Source organism: Chrysoperla carnea, chromosome 1, assembly GCF_905475395.1.
Source record: "Chrysoperla carnea chromosome 1, inChrCarn1.1, whole genome shotgun sequence".
In the NCBI taxonomy this organism is placed as follows: Eukaryota; Metazoa; Arthropoda; class Insecta; order Neuroptera; family Chrysopidae; genus Chrysoperla; species Chrysoperla carnea.
Genome location: NC_058337.1, coordinates 19,840,390 through 19,859,344, shown reverse-complemented (window position 1 = coordinate 19,859,344; position 18,955 = coordinate 19,840,390). Strand labels below are relative to the sequence as shown.

At 27.9% G+C, this 18,955-nt stretch overlaps 1 protein-coding gene across 1 annotated transcript in view; it reads right to left on the bottom strand.

The window, feature by feature from the left end:
- LOC123293181 (sodium/potassium-transporting ATPase subunit beta-2-like) overlaps nucleotides 1-18,955 on the bottom strand; it is a 56,085-nt gene that overhangs the window by 36,364 nt on the left and 766 nt on the right. The gene's annotated exons all lie outside the window — the stretch shown is intronic.

Here is an 18,955-nt window from a genome sequence, read left to right as displayed (position 1 = left end):
TTTGTATGACACATGCCTCAAGGATTTGTATATTTAATTACTGTGAAGAGCATTATAATAACTTCTATTCATTATCTTTGTCATTAAGCAATTTTTAAATGAATACACACACACAATGCTCCTCGAAATAGTTATTCGCAATTGGTTCTGATTTTTATAGACTATAGAAAATATTGTCCCCGAAATATGGATAAAATAAGTGAAGAGCTGCGACCGCTAAGCAGTATCAATAAAGGCGGGTTGTTGTGCGCTAATTTGAAATGATATATCAATTTGTACATTATGCAACTAACTTCATCCACTTCGCAGATACTACTTCTTGATGACAGCGCGGCTGGTGGCTTAAAAATTAACTATAAATTCTACAAATTTTCAGGGACAGGTGCGCTAATACTTTAGTACATAGCAATCTTTCTCCTTCTTTATAACCCTCATGGACTAGACTATGAATCTTTCTTGCTTTTTTACTCTAATAACTTGGGGCAAAATTTTTAACTATAAATAAAGCCTCAAGCGAGTCGATAAAACACACATTTTACAGACTTTAAACGGACGTGTGTCAGAATTACATATATAGTGTTAAATAATAGATTAATTAAAATTGACTCCCAGGTATTTTTAACACAATGGACAGCTAAAACGTAAACGTATATACAGACAAGGCATCGTAAAATGAAATCGACTTTTTGACAGATCAATATGCGATCAAGCCTATTATGACAACACGTGTTTATGTAACACCATATTTCTACTACCATTGGTCGATACACAATCAAACAGTTTGCGAATGCATGTTTGCTCAAATTGTTTGATGGTATAGATAAAGTTTTGAGCATCGTTTGGAAATAACTCATGAAAATGGCTATTGCACAGAAAATTTTAATGCAGATCATCTTAATTCAACATTTAGATTGTGAAGACCTAATCGTGATCTTGTCCTATATTCAATTTGTGTAGGGTATTGATGATGGTTAATGGAGCAACTTTTTTCTCGGTACCGCAGGGCGGTACTTAAGGTAAATCCGGCCCTGTATATGGATTTAGGTATTTGTAAAATACACGTCCTTGTTGCGGAATTAGTAACTAAATATGAGTTTTGTAAACAAAATACATTTGTTAATTGATTTAGATTGAATTACAAATAAAAAACCATGCGTGTTTGAATAAATTAATTGAACTAATAATGCAGTTTAATTTCAATGTGTTCCATATAAAAACTTTTTTATTAATAGAAAATTATGATGCAAATGACATAATTATTTTTAATATTCTAATCTAAGAATCTTAGACTAAGATAGTAGCATATGGGCTGGGACACTGACCCAAAATTACGAAACATTTGTTACAATATGGCAACAGAGGAAGAATGCATAGTTATTAACCTGTAGTTAATAAAATATCACCTATCAATCTTATTGTAATGGCCCTTATTGCACCCGAATGACCAGCGTTGTGACCGCAATCTACGGGTCGCCTTACTGCCACAAATTGTTCGAAATTTTGTGTCAGTATCTACAATTATAATAATGACAACGATAATATTTGCAAAGCTTATATATGTCTAATATATACAGCTTGTTTGTACCTTCGATACAAATACTATTGTAGTAGATTATTCTAGAGCTTAATTTCAACATATTTGACCATTAAACCCGATATAAAAAATGCACAAAAAATGAAAAAAAAAAAAAATTAAAAAAATGTTTTGTTTTGCCATTTCATAAATTAGGATGAAGGAGATTCAGTTTTTGGACATCTGTTAAAAATAATGTAAGTAATATTAAGTTTGGAGTTTTTATTAAATAATTTCATGTAATTACCTATACATTAAGCAATATTTTATGTAATAAACAAATCCTTACTAGTCCTTGCTAATATTTTACAGAGGTAATCCAGAGTCTGAGAAAGAACATAGGCTAACTTAATACTTATATTAAGTATATAAGTATTAGGTATATTTTTAATTCTCCGTAAAAATGGGCTGTTAGGGATTGAAATATTCTGTTGATGAATGTTTATGCAAAATTTAAAGTAGATTGGACCTAGGATTCACGTTGTACTATACAAACTTTGACCCCATTTTTCAAAAAATCAGTTTCAAGCAAATTTTCGTCCCCCTATTTTAACCACCTACAGCCCGTTTTCGCATTAAAAAGTAGCCTATATCCTTCGTCAGACTCTATACAATCTCTATACAAAATTCATCATATAAATTGGTTCATTAGTTTAGGTGTGATAGCGTAACACACAGAAATACAGACAGGCAGAGTTATTTTCGCATTTATAATATTTGTAAGGACTAGTAAAGATTTGCAAAGGCAATTACATTATTTAATTACGTCAATTATTATTAAATCATTAAGACATGTTCATAAATTGTATCTCTTTCATCCTAATTTATGAAATGTCAAAATAAAAAATATGATTCTTTTAATTTCTTTTTTTCACTCCTTAGGCAAGACCTAGTCATCCGCCCATTTCCATTTTCACTTTTTAGGTGACGTAAATTATATTGGAAAAAGGGCGGACATATTACACATCACAAGCAACACCCCCGCATCAGATTTTACCGGCCATTATCGAACAAGGTTCCCTCCACGAGCAGAGCAGATTTCTATCTCTTCGCCCAGTACTAAAAGTCGCAATTGCGCGAAATGTCAAGCATTGTCGACTAGTAAATGAGTAAAATTAATTTTTTTTTTAATTACATAGTGTATGGAAATATATAAAAGAAAAAATGAAATACCGCAAATTATTCTTGTTACAGTAATTTTATACTGTATTAAATAAAAAAAAATTCATACATTATTTGATCCACATTATTATTTTCAAGGACTCGACGAACACTATTTTTATTTTATAGTATTAAGAATATTTGTATTCTGCACAATTTACATAAACACCAAGAGTGTAGTAGCAGTATATAATTACATAAAATAAACATAAAATAACTTAAAAAATAAAAAGAAAATAGAAACCCCGATGACTTTCTATATGCATTATACATACAGTCAGTCGTTGTTTCATGATTTATTCTATATAATGTTTTTATGTAAATTATAAATGAAAAGGTACCTAAGCCTCTAAGTCTAAGGTTTTGGATAAATTCATACGTGCTAGCATTATGTATTTATATACCATGTATGATTGTTATATATCAAGGTATACTAAGTTTAGTCCCAAGTTTGTCACGCTTAAAAATATTGATGCTACCAACAAAATTTGGGTATAGATGTTCATAAGATCATCTACTAGTTAGTCCATTTCCTGTTATCCGCCCGTCCGTCCGTCTGTGAACACGATAATTGAAGAAGGAAAAAAAAACAAGCTAAAAGTTTTACACTGCACTCAGAACGTAAAAAGTGAGGTCGAGATCGTAAATGAGCAACATATAGTTCAATTGGGTCTTGGATCCGTAGGATCCATCTTGTAAACCGTTAGAAATAGAACAAAAGTTTAAATGTACACTGTCTATTCATGGTATTTCAACAATTAACTCAGTCAATTTTTTGTTTTCACTTGTGAAAGATAAATTTAGATGAATATATAAAAGAGACAATTATGTGCAGATAATAGCTTTAGCTTAGTCGAAGCGTGGTTTGATCGTGCGATCATGCAATTCTACATTTCATGCGAGCAAACGAATTTTCCTGATAGAACGTTTGTGTTGATAAATAAACTACGAGAATTGATAAATGGTAAATAATTGGAACTACTGAATAAGGGCTTACTTCCTGTTTTAATTAGTACGAATTATTATCGCCAGTTGGCGAGATTTATCTGATTCGAATTTGAATATATTGATTGGCCTTTTAAAATTGTAAGTATAAGTATTGCCATCTGGTAGTCTAAGTTGGAACTGTTGAAAAAGGGGTTCACTTCCTTTTTTTTAATCAGTACGAATTATTATTTTCAATTCAATTGGAAGTAAAATATTAGAAAATGAGACCGCGCAAAAAATGCACACGTACTAACCAAAAATATATTAAACAATTTTTGGCCCATGAGATAAAAAGTAAATAATAAAAGATAAATATAATTATATTATAATTATGTAATTGTAGAGAGCTTTACTTTGTGGAACTCCATAATTAGGATTGAAGAAATAAAATTTCCAATTTTCTTTGCTTAGTCCACTTATATTTATTTAATATTTTAATAATTTAAAATATATTTTGACATGTTTTGTCTAACATAGACATTACAGTTATGAAAATGCCTATGTTAGACATGTCAAAATATATTTTAAATTATTAAAATATTAAATAAATAGAAGTGGGCAAGCAAAGAAAATTGGAAATTTTATTTCTTTAATCCTAATAATTATATTACTTTTTATTATTATTTTATCGTTTATTATTAATTTTCATCTTGCGGCAAAATTTAAAAAAGGAAATTCCATTCACAACAAAAACATATGGATACATTTTACAACTTATAAGGGTGATACCACGAAAATGTGTACAATCAAGGGAAAAAATACTACTGTTTTTGCTATGGTAAAAATATACTTTGGTATGGTGCCAACACTGTAATACTTTCAGCTTTCAGTATCTTACGCACCTAAATAATTTTTTTTTATTCATTGATATTAAGCTTTCATTAAAATTCAAATATTTATATTTAAAAAAACGTTAAAATATCAATTATTTTTTAATTAGGGCCTTTTTGATTCTTACTAATTGTAGGTACTCAAAAATAGCATTTTAGTACATTTTTATGTCTTTAAAATGTTTTTGAAGCTCTTATCTTGTGATCTGCAATACTAATTTCCAAGATTCCTTTTAAAATTCAACTCAATATACTACTTTATTGCAATCCAAAGTGATTATAGTGTCAGTCACGTTTTGTTATGTAGTGTCAGTCTAAAATATTAAGGTCCTTTACTTTACCATTTTTCAAGAATTTCCAGATACCATTTAAAATCATAAATTCTACAATGAGGAAGAAATTCGAAGTTTAAAACACTCTCAAACGCGGCTCCCTTTTAGCAACTAGTGTCAGTCACATTTGCATTCTGTCAAATAAATCACATATAATAAAGTTTTGTGAGCACATTTTTTTCTACATGTCGGCGCTGAGTGGGTTTCGTATGCATTTACAGGTCCCAGCGAACAAGGATGTGAGTGTATTTCGGCGTATTTTGACTCGTTGAATCCCCATTTTTAACTTACTCATCGCTCAGAGTGGGGGAAAATTTTTTATAAAAAAATTAATTGTTTATACGGCCATAACTCCTAAACTATTGAAGAATAGTGTACCATTTTATTCTACATTCAAAAACAAATATTTCTTTTTTTTATTCGTCTTGATACGACCAATAGAACCGTAGATATGGTTAAAATTGTAAACAAAAATAATGTTGCATAAGGTCGACGCGCAGCGCTTGGTTTGAAACGTCCGTTGATTGGTCAATAGATAATATTTTTCTACTTTAATGTACTCATTTTAAAGGTATGAGTTTATATTTTAATGTTATGCACATAAAAGTACATTTTATGCAATAACAACGAAGCTAGCACGATTGTAAGTATTAAATTTTATCATTTTTCTGACACGCTACTAGTTTTAAAACTTAATACTAGCTTCGTTGCAATTGCATAAAACGCATTTTTATGTGCATAACATTTAAATATAGACTAATACCTTAAATAAAATGGTTGCCTTTAAGTACAAAAATATTATTTATTGGCCAATCTACGGGCGTTTAAAACCAAAAGCAGTGCCCCGACCTTATGCAATATCATTTTTGTTTACAATTTTAACCATATCTCGGTTCTATGGGTCGTATCCAGACGAATAAAAAAATTGTTTTTACATGTAGAATAAAATAATACGTCAAAATACGTCGAAAAACACTCCTTGTTCGATAGGACCTGTAAATGCATACGAAACCCACTCAGCGCCTACACTAACAGGGATAAATATAGAATCACAATAAAACTATATATACTACAGCTAAAACCGTTAACATAATAGTATTCATAATATGACGCAAAATAAAACGCGCTTTGGATCAATTGTACTGTCAGTCACATATGGAATCACCCAAAAGTCTCTGAGCTTTATTAATTTATTATTGATTTTATAAAATAGAATTTGCTAGAATTACTCTAAAATCTTATATATATAGAAATGGATGGTAATAATAAAAGTTAATATCAACACCTTGTTATAAATTATTATTTCTTGATTCTATTAAATTGCTTACGAATTTTATGATAACCATCAATATGGAAATTGCTCTATATGTACTCATTTTAAAATAATAACATTCAATTCGTGACATGACAACATAACTCAACTATTCAGTAACAGAAATAAAAATAATGTTCGTCTAAAATTTATATAGATTGTTGCTTTAATTAATCGATTGTAAAACTTTTAAATTAATTAAGAATAGAAATCGAATTGATATTTTTATGTCTAAAATGTTTGCTTAATTAAAATTTAATTTAAAATTAATAAACAAAATTTTAATCCAAATGAATTATTTATAAATTCTTTCACTAGATATATAACGTGCTTATATTTTATTTTACGAATTCGATTTCGAACGAAATCAAACTCTTTTTTTTTCTTTGGAACGAAATCAAAAAATTTTGCCGCAATTTAAAAGAAACAACTGAAAACAAACAATTGATTATTTTTAATAAATTAGAAAAGTTTAAAAAACCAACACAATTATGGCGGCCTTTCACTTGTTGTTTTTCGAGAATATTTCACAAGATCACTAGTTAAAGCCTCCTTTAAATTTTCAACTGTCTATTTTTTATAGTTTTAATCTAATTTGCACCCTCACGACTAAACAGTGATGTTTACGGAAAAATGTTCCAAACAAAAGTTGTTTGTTATTTTTATAAGAAACAGAAATGAATTATTATAAGATATAGGATATTGTCAAAAAAGCATTGTAGTGGGCAAATTCACATTCACTTCAAACATGCTCCAAAAAAAACCACAGTTAGCTAAAAACCCTTATTTAAAATTAATATTCGAACAGATTTTATTAAGTTTAATTACTTTTATAAATAATATATAATTTCCTAATATAAATAATATATTAAGTGTATTAGATTTATATAAGGTCTGTTAATGTTATCATTTAAAAATTGGCTTCATGAAGATTTAAAAGAGACAAAACTAGAAAAAAGAATGTAAATAAAATTAAAAATGAGTTAATAAATTCATTCTAGATTTTGCAAAGTTTTTTTTTTTTTTTAATAATTATTTTATTATTGTATAGTTAGTTTTACTGTTTCAAGCACATGATTTGGAAAAAAAGTTATTTGGTATTTCAAATACAAATAATATGATACTAAAACATGTAGGTACTTAAGATTTCAAAAAATATAAACAGTTAAATTTTATTTAGAATTTGGCATTGAGTATTTTAAAAAAAAGGTGGTCAATTGAATGAAGCGCTTTGCCGTGAGTGGAGTGAGAACTAAATCTGCAAGTTTCGGGATGATGATACTGTAGAGATGCGTATCTACATTATATTATAAATATATTTAATTTATAATATAATGTGCTCAACACCGTGTTAACTATAATATATAAAAACAAGTACCAAAATTTATATAATGTTTAATGAAGTATTAAGTATTTAATTATTAATTAATTTTATAAATTCGATACAATAAATTTTAACTTTTGTTTATATAATTATATATATAAAGCTACCGATCAATTTATATATTATATTTCCACAAAACAATAAAATACCTAAAATAATTTTATCACAAATATTTTAATATTGGAATTTCTGTATATAGCTTATAGTGTAATCGACTGACTATACCTACCAACGAATTATTATAGAATCACATAAAATACGTGTGATATAATATGTCAGCAACAAAACGAGAAATCCGTCAATATGTATAATATACCTATTATTATTATGTTTTGTCTGACTACGAGAATCTAGTACACGTGTATATTGATGCCAAGAAATCGAACAATTTCAATTGACACTATGAGCTGCTTTACTTCAAAGGGTTAAAGAATTTAATAAAAAATTTTAGTAAATAATACTTTTATCAACTAAAAATGTAGGTATTATACTTATTGCGGACTGAACCCTCAAAGACTACATACCTATTTGTAGAGTACAATAGACACTTGCAGTTTAAATAGTACTTTTTACTAAATTTATTTTAATTGAAGACTAAAAAAAAGTTTGCAAATCAATTAATTTTCATCAAATTATATTATTTTTCAGCCAAAAAGTTACCCCGGGAAATTAACAGAAAAAGTACCTTAATTTTCAAAAACAACATTTGATCCATATATTACTAAAACACTAACAGCCTAAATAAAAACTTGTAATAATAAAAATAATAAATACGAAAAAAATCGATTTCATAAAAAAATTAACAAAAAATGATAATGTCAGTGTCATTTAAATATGGTGGAAGTGATGAAGATTCTATACACTACAACGCTCCCACCATAATAGCATGTGCTCTTCACAAAATAAGAAAAATTTAATGTTGTTTAAATATTTGAACAGATTTAAATAGAACAATCATGTTCAATTCAGAAATTATTGTCTTGGGCAATGGTTGAACTCTGGGCACAAAAACAAAAGTAATTTCTTGAAAAAAAACCAAATTCCTTTAAAAAAAACTGTTATGATCAAACTGTTTGAAACTATGGATTCTGAATGTTCTTGATGAATATCTAGGTCAAAAGAGCACAAGAGTAGGAGCGAGGGTCAAGGCTCAAACAACGACAGAACATCGTCAAGATGAACGAAATTATCAGACTTTTATTTTATTTACAATGACCTATTCAAAAATATTCCTGGCAATAGGGGAACAAACAATCGAATACCACAATAATTCACATAAAAGAACTTACAGAATCTTTAAAAAAAAGTTCCCGACCAAATTTTCTGAATTAAATGTAGGTACTACTTTCTCATTTAAAATATACACATAAACACCATAATTATATTTTTCTAAATTATCAGATAAAAAGTCTCGAAAATCAAGAAATTTAACCTTTATGACCATACCATTCAGCCAATTTTTAATATAAAATTTCTGAGATATTTGATCAAGAGCCATTTTCAAAAAATCCTAGTTGAAAATAACTGTTTCAGAAAAATTTAATTTATCTATTATTTCAAAATGAACCAGTCGTTAACGATTTGTTGGTTAAGCTAAAAGAATAGCGAAAATTTCCTCATCCAGACCATATGTCATAGACATAAGAAAAGTCATTGTCTTAAACACAACATTAAAATATCTTTAGTAATAAATGACAGCCTTGAAACACAACTGATATAATTGTTACGTAAATGTATATTAATTTATTGGTTTAAATAAAATTGATTCAACATGAATGCATATATTAGACCGGCAGCTACTAACCGAAGTTTTGTTTCAAATGAACTACATAATCATCTATCGAGATTTTTATTAATTCGTAACCTTGAGCGTACTTATATTTTTCCATTTCCGTGTTTTGATTTTCTGATTTCAACAATTTTTTTGTGTCTGCTATTTATTTTAAGAAGAAAAAAAATGATTTATCATCCTTTCGACAGTCATAAAATTCCTGAAATTTTTCACGCATTATATTGTCAATGACTTTAACATTTACACACTACAGTCGTTTTAAAAAGATCGTTCCAAAATCCCTCACTATTTGCATAGAAAGAAATTTTTGATAAGTCTTTATTAGTAATACTTTTTTTTTCAGCACTTTTTGAGATATTTGCAATCAAAGTTTTTCTGGGGAAAAGATGAGAGAGAGAGAGAGATGTTAAAGATTATTCACAAATTAAGATGAGCATTTCTGTGGGCTGTACCTATTATGCATTTTATTAAAGTAGATCACCTTCAAGACTCACAATAAAAATATTTACCTAGATTTATAAAAATTATTATTAATTAGCTAGATCTGTTTCGTTAATTAAAATCAAAATAAAATACTAAAATAAGTACACCGCTTTATAAGTTTACAAATCTAGCTAAATATTTTTATTGAGGGTCCTGAACGTTAGATTAGGTTAGGTTAAGTTACAGTGACTGTCCTAGAGTGAAACACACTTGGACCATAAGGTCCGTTGTGAATAAAATCGAAAAAGTCTTGGCCCATCTCCGGCCGCTACTCCATGAAACATTTGAAGCTGTTTAAGAACAGCAGGAGTGCTTTGATGGACTTCAGTCGAAGAGGACGGTCAATGGACTTTAGCCGAAGAGGTCGTAAAAGAGAGGCTGGCTCACGTAAGTCGATCTCCTCCTGGCAAGAGCTGGACTGTGACAGTGAAGGTGAGACATCGCCTCCTCCTCCTCTCCACTGTTACAGCTCCTGCAATGGTTGTGATACACTATCAGACTCAGGCCCAAGCGTTCGATATACCTCCATCCAGCCAGTGTCCTGTAATACCCGCAACAACTTTACGAATAGAGGATCTTAGAAGCGATATATAATGTCTTTGGAGCGCCAAGATTGTACCCAGGCCATATGTGTCTTGTAGTACCACAAGTACGTTGTCCTGATGACGTTAGAAATGTATGTATTGAGCTCTACTGAAGAAACCCTATGTTTAACCAAAAGTTTACCGGGTTTATAGGGGTGAAAGCCCTAGATGATTGTACTAAATAGCAGCAAAGAAAAATTTACGGGTTAGATTGTGATTAAATATACCACAATCATAATGCGTTTGAAATCATAAAAATCGTGAAGGGCATACGGTGATCAATTAACACAATAGTTTCTTTTATTAGCTGTCGGCCTATAAGTAGCGTTCATCATATTAACATGATATAATATATTATACAAAACCTATTTTACAATACAGAAGTTATTAATTGTTTCATTATGAAAGGAAGCGCGAAAATAATTAACAACCAAGAGGCAACATCTATTAGCAATTAAGCCATAAATATTTTGCTATTAATAGCACTCTATATGACCCTAATAAATTGATAAAATTTCTGCTACATATGTGATGATAAATTTATATTTACTTAGTAATAAGTCAAATCAATCAATAGTTATTTGTATTTCTTTTACTTTCTCATATCAGTGAACTAGGGGAGTGTGGCAAAGTAACATAAAATTAGCGAATGAAAAAGGAATATTGCCATTTTCACGCACTGATCTTCCTCCAATTATCTATTCGCAAATTTGTAAACTATTTTAATTTTTCTTTATCTTAAATTTGCCTTGGTTATCTTTAATAATTTGTCTTAACCATTTTCCTCATAGCTGTGTATTTATTTCAATCCATTACAAACTTATTTTGGAGTCAAACAAAAATTTTAGCACTCACAAAATACATTATTGACTTATTATATTAAGCACCGTTCGTACCATTATGAAGGAAATGAGAGAATGTGATAAAACCAATGAAAATCTGTTGATAATTACATAAATAACTTGTACTTTTTAGTTTTTAAATATATTGATTAAAAATATCCTATGTCCACTATTTTTATCATCCCTTGTTGAAAGGGTGAGAAATGTTATCCGTAAATTTTATATGAAGTTTAGAAACGCACAAACCTAAAAAGTCCATTCGTAAGTTTGTTTATTTTTCTGGAAATTGAGCCATAAAAGTGAAATTGACACTTCTGATTTTAAAATACTGTATCTTCTGAAATAATCATTATATTAAAATTTGTTTCATATCGTTCAAAAATTTAAACTACCTTCTTTTAACCGCTTGCTTATTCATTTGTAAAAAAAATTATTACTCGCTCACTTTTCGTATTTAAAACATGTCACAGCAAAATTCCAGGTTTCTGCGTCTTTTTTCCCTTGATAGTCACAATTTTAAATTACTAAACCTTAGCGAAAAATGATTCAATTACAATGATCTATCTAGCGTTAATCGAAAATTTATTATAATTCCAATATTGAAGGCAATGTTTTAGTTACAATATGTGTAATAAAGTTTAAATGTACAATTACACAATCACTGGACTAGGCTTGGCATTCATAACCTCACCCGAAAATTTTCAGTGCTTTATTTTGCAAGAAAGGTTGAGAGAAGCTAATCAGAAACAAGACGGATTCATACGATTCTGAAAAACGTCTTTTTATTGATTCATGTTTAAATCAAAAACAATTAAAAAGTTTCTTTTAAAAAAAATTGAACATTTGGAAGATGTGACTATCAAGAAAAAAATTCGAAGAAATTTGCAATTTTGCATAGTTGTGGGGGATATTAATGACTGAGAAAAACCATGGTGAGATTATAAATACCGCCTTTTTTACACATAATGGCGGCGAGATGTGAAAAACACCTAAAATATGAAATATCTACTTATTTTTTATCATGTTTTAAAAATGTAAAGTGATAGAGAGAAAAAATAAGAGTTTAAAAGAAGGCATTTTAAATTTTCGAACGGTATGAAATAAATTTCAATGTGATGATTCAGGATTGTAAGTCCAGAACTGCCAAATTTGCGCAGAAAGCAAATATCTTATAAAGCTCGTAAGGTAACTTTTAATAGCTCATTTAAAAAAAATTAAACAAAACTTTCGAATGGTCTTAGTAGATTAGAAAAATAATTATTAAATTTGTTCATCAAATTTAGAGAATTTCTTACCCTTTCAACCCTCAGTACAAAGCTGCAGGGGATGATCAATTCACCCCTCGCACCGCAAATATAATAGTTAATTAATAACGTAATTATGACCATGTGTAAAGAAAAATAATACAATTTTTTTCGAAATTTGTTTATCAATAGAAACATTTTTTTTTTTTTTGTTCATATCCATTAAATGTTAAATGTATTAATGAGAGTTATGGCAGTATCTACTCTATGGACACTTTAATCTTTAAAAATCTACAACTTCACGTGGATAAACTACTCAATTCAGAATTTAACGAAAATCGTTACATAAATAACTAGTTTTCCTCGTCTACTATGACTGTATATACAAATACACGATTAATACATACGATAATAAAAAGAAGGGAGTTGCGCGGTTCCACAAACCACATAAGTCCCACATTACGATTAGAATTATCGATTGTCAATATAAAAATAAAAACATATATGTATATAACATGTTTATTGGTAATAATAATGTAATATTAGATTGTTTTTAAATGCCAACTGAAAATTCACTTTAGATAAAAATTTATTACTCCAATAAACTAGGAGAAAAAAAGACGAAGTCACTTAATTTTGATCTATAATACTGATTTCGATGAAAACATGGGATTAAACTTTTTCACACTCTAGATCAAAAATAATATGGTGCCTAATGGTCCTTTTGTCCAGTGAATGGTAACCACCCTTTCTGAGGGAGTGGGAAAAAATCTTTTGAAAATGACACCGAAAATCGATATAGCGATGGAATTTAAGCAAAAGTGTCATTCAAGAAATCCAGAGTATTTAACGTTAAATAACTGAAAAATTGGACGTTTTTTGAAAAAAAGTATTTTAAATGCTTTTTAAAGTAAAACCTAGTAAATGAGAAAAGTTTCAAGTCATTACGAAAATTAACCGAGTTATAATGGAGAAAAAAAACTTTTCGTAGGTACGTTTTTATGTTCTATTCAGCACAAAAACTGATGAATTTAGGCCACAGGAACTAAAATTAATGCTTGCCACTTTACAATTTACTTTATTTAGGTATACTGACAATTAAACGCTCATAAAGTTAGCAGTTTGGGATATATATATTTTAAATATTGAAATTTAAAGGCAAAAAAATCTTTCGAAAAAATTTAAAAAAATGCCTTTATCTTTAAATAACTCTCAAAATAAAAAATTTACAAAAAGTTTGGAAAATAAAATATTTTGCGGAAAAAAGAACTAAATTTTTTCCACTAAACTTTTTTTGTAACTTTATAATATTTCGAGTTGCAATATTTCGAAAACTGTACATCCGAAATTATTAGAACTTTTTGAGCATGTTGTCATTACTTAAATAAAGTAAATTTGAATGGCATGCTTTAATTATAGTTTCCGTGGTAAATTAATCAGTTTTTGTGCAGAACAAAACATAAAAAAAAGATACGACAAACATTATTTTTATTAAAACTCCATTAATTTTCGGGCAAATTACTTGAAACTTTTTTCTTGTGCATGGTTTTTTAAAGTACTTTAAAAAGTGTATTGCATACTTATTTCGAAAAACGTCAATTTTTCAGTTATTGACGTTAAATACTCCAATAACTCGGAATTTCAATCGCCAATAACTCGGAAAGTGTAAACTTTTCGAAATATAATTAAATGACACTTTTTGCTAAGAATTCATTATTCTATATTGATTTTCGTTGTAATTTTTAACATATATTTTTCCACCTCCTCATCGGAATTTGGTTTCTTTTCGATGATTTGTATCTAAAAAACGGTGAGTTTTAGGAAAAATGACAGTTGACAAAAAATTTTTAAATAGTCCAAAATAAAGTATAATAGCTGTTTTTCAAATTTCATAATTTTCAATTGCGCGAACTTCTAGATACACTCGCACACGTGCATGGCGAGAGATCTAGATATTGCTTAAAGGTAAAAGGTACTTGAAATTTGAAATTTCTCAAAAAACTTTAATGTCTTAATTTTTATATACCCCCATTCACATTAAAAGTGGAATTTTTTCTTTAAATTTAAACACGACCACCTAAGGTTTCTTCAAATCGCAAATTTTGAAAAATACATTCGTTAATTTTTAAATATTCTTTTCCCAACCCTTAGGGTTGCAATTTTTTGTTAAAAATTTTATGAGACCCAATCCAAGAGAAAAAAAATCAGTTAATAGATTCATAATTAGCGAAGATACCGTCAAACGCACACGCAAAAAATACAGCCGAAATGTTAACTATTATTTTTAGTCGGTGAAGCCTAAATTTTTATAGCACATAAAAAATTTCAAAATCTATAAACAGTTATAGATGAAAAAAAAGGTATTTCATTTTTCGCCAATATTTCAAGAAATTTTAACAAAACTCTTAAAGAGCAGAAAATTTACAATAAAAAATACCCACTTCCGGAGCTGTATCTCCATTATTTATAATTTATCGTAGAATTAGAAAATAGCTCTTTTTGCGTCATTTTTAGATGGTTATAATGCGTCAAAAACGAGTATCTTACACTAAATAATTTTTTTAAGAGATTAAATTTGAATTTTAAGTTTAAGAAAGTGATGGTGTATTCTAAACACGTTAAAGAATTTACTAATAATAATAATAATAATAATAATGGGGTTTAACCTCCGTTTCTCTGACATATACGCATATAACAGAGGCCACAAAATTTTAAACAATTGTTCCATTTTTGTCGCTACTACAACAATCTTAAAATGACGCACAAAGGCCTATTTTCAGCGTTAAATTAAAATTATAAATAATAGAGATAGATAATTTCTTAAATATTAATATTTTATGAAATATTGACGAAAATCGAAATACCTTTTTTTAATCTTTAATTGTTTATAACATTTTCAAACTGTGATATTTGTTTAGTTTACATTTCAATATAAATTCATGTTAAAAGTTATCTATCAATTTTTTTATCAAAATACGCAAATAAAAAATTCAAATCTTTTTTATTACATAATAGCCGTACATAATATCTTTTTTTTTTGTCAAAAACATTCCCATCGCGTTAAAACATTCCAAAAACATTTCGAATGCGAATGGAAATGCCAATATTCGGCACTAGTTCCTATATATGCAGTTTTAAAATATTATTCTGTTACAGGGAATGGCGTATACTCGCAAATTTTACTTAAAAAATTTAACTTCGTACTTATCTTCACTGTCGGAATAATCACTGTATCCTTACTATCAAAATAATTCACTCAGTTTTGAACACTACATCTTTATTACTTATTACAAGCGATTGAGCTGAAATTTTGCATACACATATATGTAGTAAATCGGATCACAATGCATTTTCATGGAAAGTATATGACCTGATTTTCCCATCGCTTCCACCATATTTAGTATAGACGCGTTTTTTTAATTTTAAATAAAAAATTTAAATAAAAAATATTCTTTTAGGAACAAGCATTTATTGTACTAAAAAGTAGAAAATATATTTCTTATGATTCAAACTTTTATAAATAGCCAGGTATTAGTGATTCATAAGAAAAATTATTTTTTACTATTTAGTACACTAACAGCTTCAGAGCTTAAAAAAAATCTTTTATTTAATTTTTATTTTATGCATATACATTGAATATCTCGGTATATTCTATACTTTTCAAAGAGGTAATATTCAGTATTTCTCAAAGAGGAATTGGGAAGTGAAACAAAGATTGATTGTATCATTTGATTAACTAAATAATTTTCTAGAAATTTAATAATTGACAAAACATTCACGTGACATCCGTGCATAAAAATAAGCATTAGAGGTGGTTTGTGCATCATGGGAAAAATTTAGAAAATCAATTTCGAAAATGATTTTATAGTCGAATAAATAATTCGGAAAATACTGTAAAATGTTGAAACCCTGTCGGACAGCATCGGTTACATTTGCTACGCATTATACATGCATACTTCAATTTTATCACTAAAAAGTTGTTTTAGCCAAAAAAGGCATGAATCCCTTACTAGAGAGTGGTATTGTTCAATTTAGAACCCGGATTCATGATCAACCACCAAAAAACCATTAGGAAAATTCTCGCAAAAAAAATATTTTCAATTTGCACATCAAAAAGTTATTTTGAATTAAAACCACATATTCGTGGCCGAAAAAATTCTCGAGAGCCAAGTCCGCAGGCAAAATATCCATCTTACAGACTGTTTCTTGTTGCGATGGTTTGGTTTGGACTACTCCAATTTTGAAATCAAGGTAGAGGTTAGTGATGGTGAATGTTCCTAAAGTTCTAGTTTTTGAAATGGGTGCTGCCCGACAGGTTTTCAACATTTTTCGGCTTATTAATTCGACTATTTTATATTGAGGTATGTTGTTGTGAAGTGTTTAATTAATACGCATGAGGCTACGAAAATAAAAAATTTACGAGATAAGTTCTCGAAAATATATCATTTTAACACGCACTTAATAGATGACAAAACTTTTTTTGGAAAACAAATTGAATAATGTTTAGAATTTTTTTAAATCAAAATATAGATAATTATATTTAATTAAATAATAATAATATAATTTTTGTCACTTATCCAAAAAAATTTTGAATTCAAACATTGATTTTTTATTAATTATCTTAATGAGATTTATTTTGAATTTTTAAAAACCTAACTATAGGTATCTGTTACCCGTTCCTAACGCCTAATTAATAATTCTTTAAACTTTATTAATTTATATATGTAGCTGGCAATCGAATCAAGGAAGATTAGAAACTTTCGTTTTTCCAAAAAATTGTTTTTAAATAATTTCATTTCAGCAAAATAAATTACAGGATACAGAAAATTTTTGATAATTCCCCGGGATATTATTAATGGATACCTATAAACGGGTAAACTTAAACACTTAATATCTTACAAATCAATTTAGAACTAATATTCCCTTAAATTCGTCAAAAATACAACTTTTTAACATGTAACTACTTAGCAATGATTTGACGAAAATAAAATGAAAATCCTCACTCGAATTTATAAATATTTTTAAATTTTAAATTTAAATTACAACAAACATATTTTAAATTTTAATATTTCAAAAAAATTTTTTATAAAATCAGTAAATTCTGTCATTTACCTAATTAATTTTAGTAACTCGAATTTATTAATACAATTTAATTGTATGTAATGTAACAATAAAATATAATAAAATTCTGTTAAATTTAATTAATTTTATACAGTTTATTTTGACTTTATTGTAGGATTTTATAAACCTACTGGATATACGCCAACAGTCCCAAATTAAAAGTTATCTATTTCTTTAAAAGAGACATAGATAGCCGGCCTTATATATTAAATTTGATAATTTCGAGAAATAAATCTTATATTTAAAATTTCTAGCACTTTTACTATTATAAAGAATGTTTTATAATTTATATTCCAATTTGCACCTAAACACAAAGAGCCCTCCAAATATCAAACTCTTAAAAAATGAGTATATTCAAAACACGCAAAAAACAAAAATTATTAATGCAAAGAAAACTAATGTTTTTAACTTAATTAAAAATGTACATTTTATAAATTTTGATTATTATAATGTTATAGAAATTGAATTATCGATATGAAAATTCACTCATATGTTGAAAATATGTCAGTGAGAAAATCGTATTAAAATCAAATTTACAAATAATCTAATTTTCAATTTATAGATATTATCGTGACATACATTTTATCGATGGGAAATAACAGATAGGAAAATTAAGTACCTAAAGATAATTTTACCCTATACAAATCAATGAACATATAATGTTAATGATATCGAATATAATAAAAAAAACAAATTCCCTTTTTTTTACAATTAAAAATAAGTAAGATTTCAATGAAATAAGAATAGGTCAATTTTTTAGTGATTTCCTGATTCTATTTCGCATATCACAAATGAATTCCGCTATGATTATAAATTAGTCTGTTTATATCAAGGCCGAATATGTTGATAATTTATATAAAATTGAATTAAATTTTTTTTTTTAAATTTTATCTAAGAACTTTACAAAAATACAATTAAAACCTTATGCAAGTTAAATTATTCATAAAATTATAGAATTTTAAACAAGGGAAACCTACAATTATTATTACTAATATTTTGACCTAAAAATGATTATGGCATATTAAATTTGTGACCTTATTTTATTATAACAGTTTTTAGTACCCTAAAGTTATATATATAGTAATACATATATATAATAATTTTCTATATAACTCGAATGCGCATTCGACCAGCGCTTTCGGGCGTCGTCCTCCATTATTCTGCATGCGCGTCACGGCGCGCCATTTGTACTTGACGCCATCATGATTTTTACCGGCTTTAAAGCTCTATTTCAATGGCCTTGATATAAAATTTTTGATTTTTTTTTTTTTAATTTTTTATCCTAGTCCCACGTAATTTAAAATTTCGAA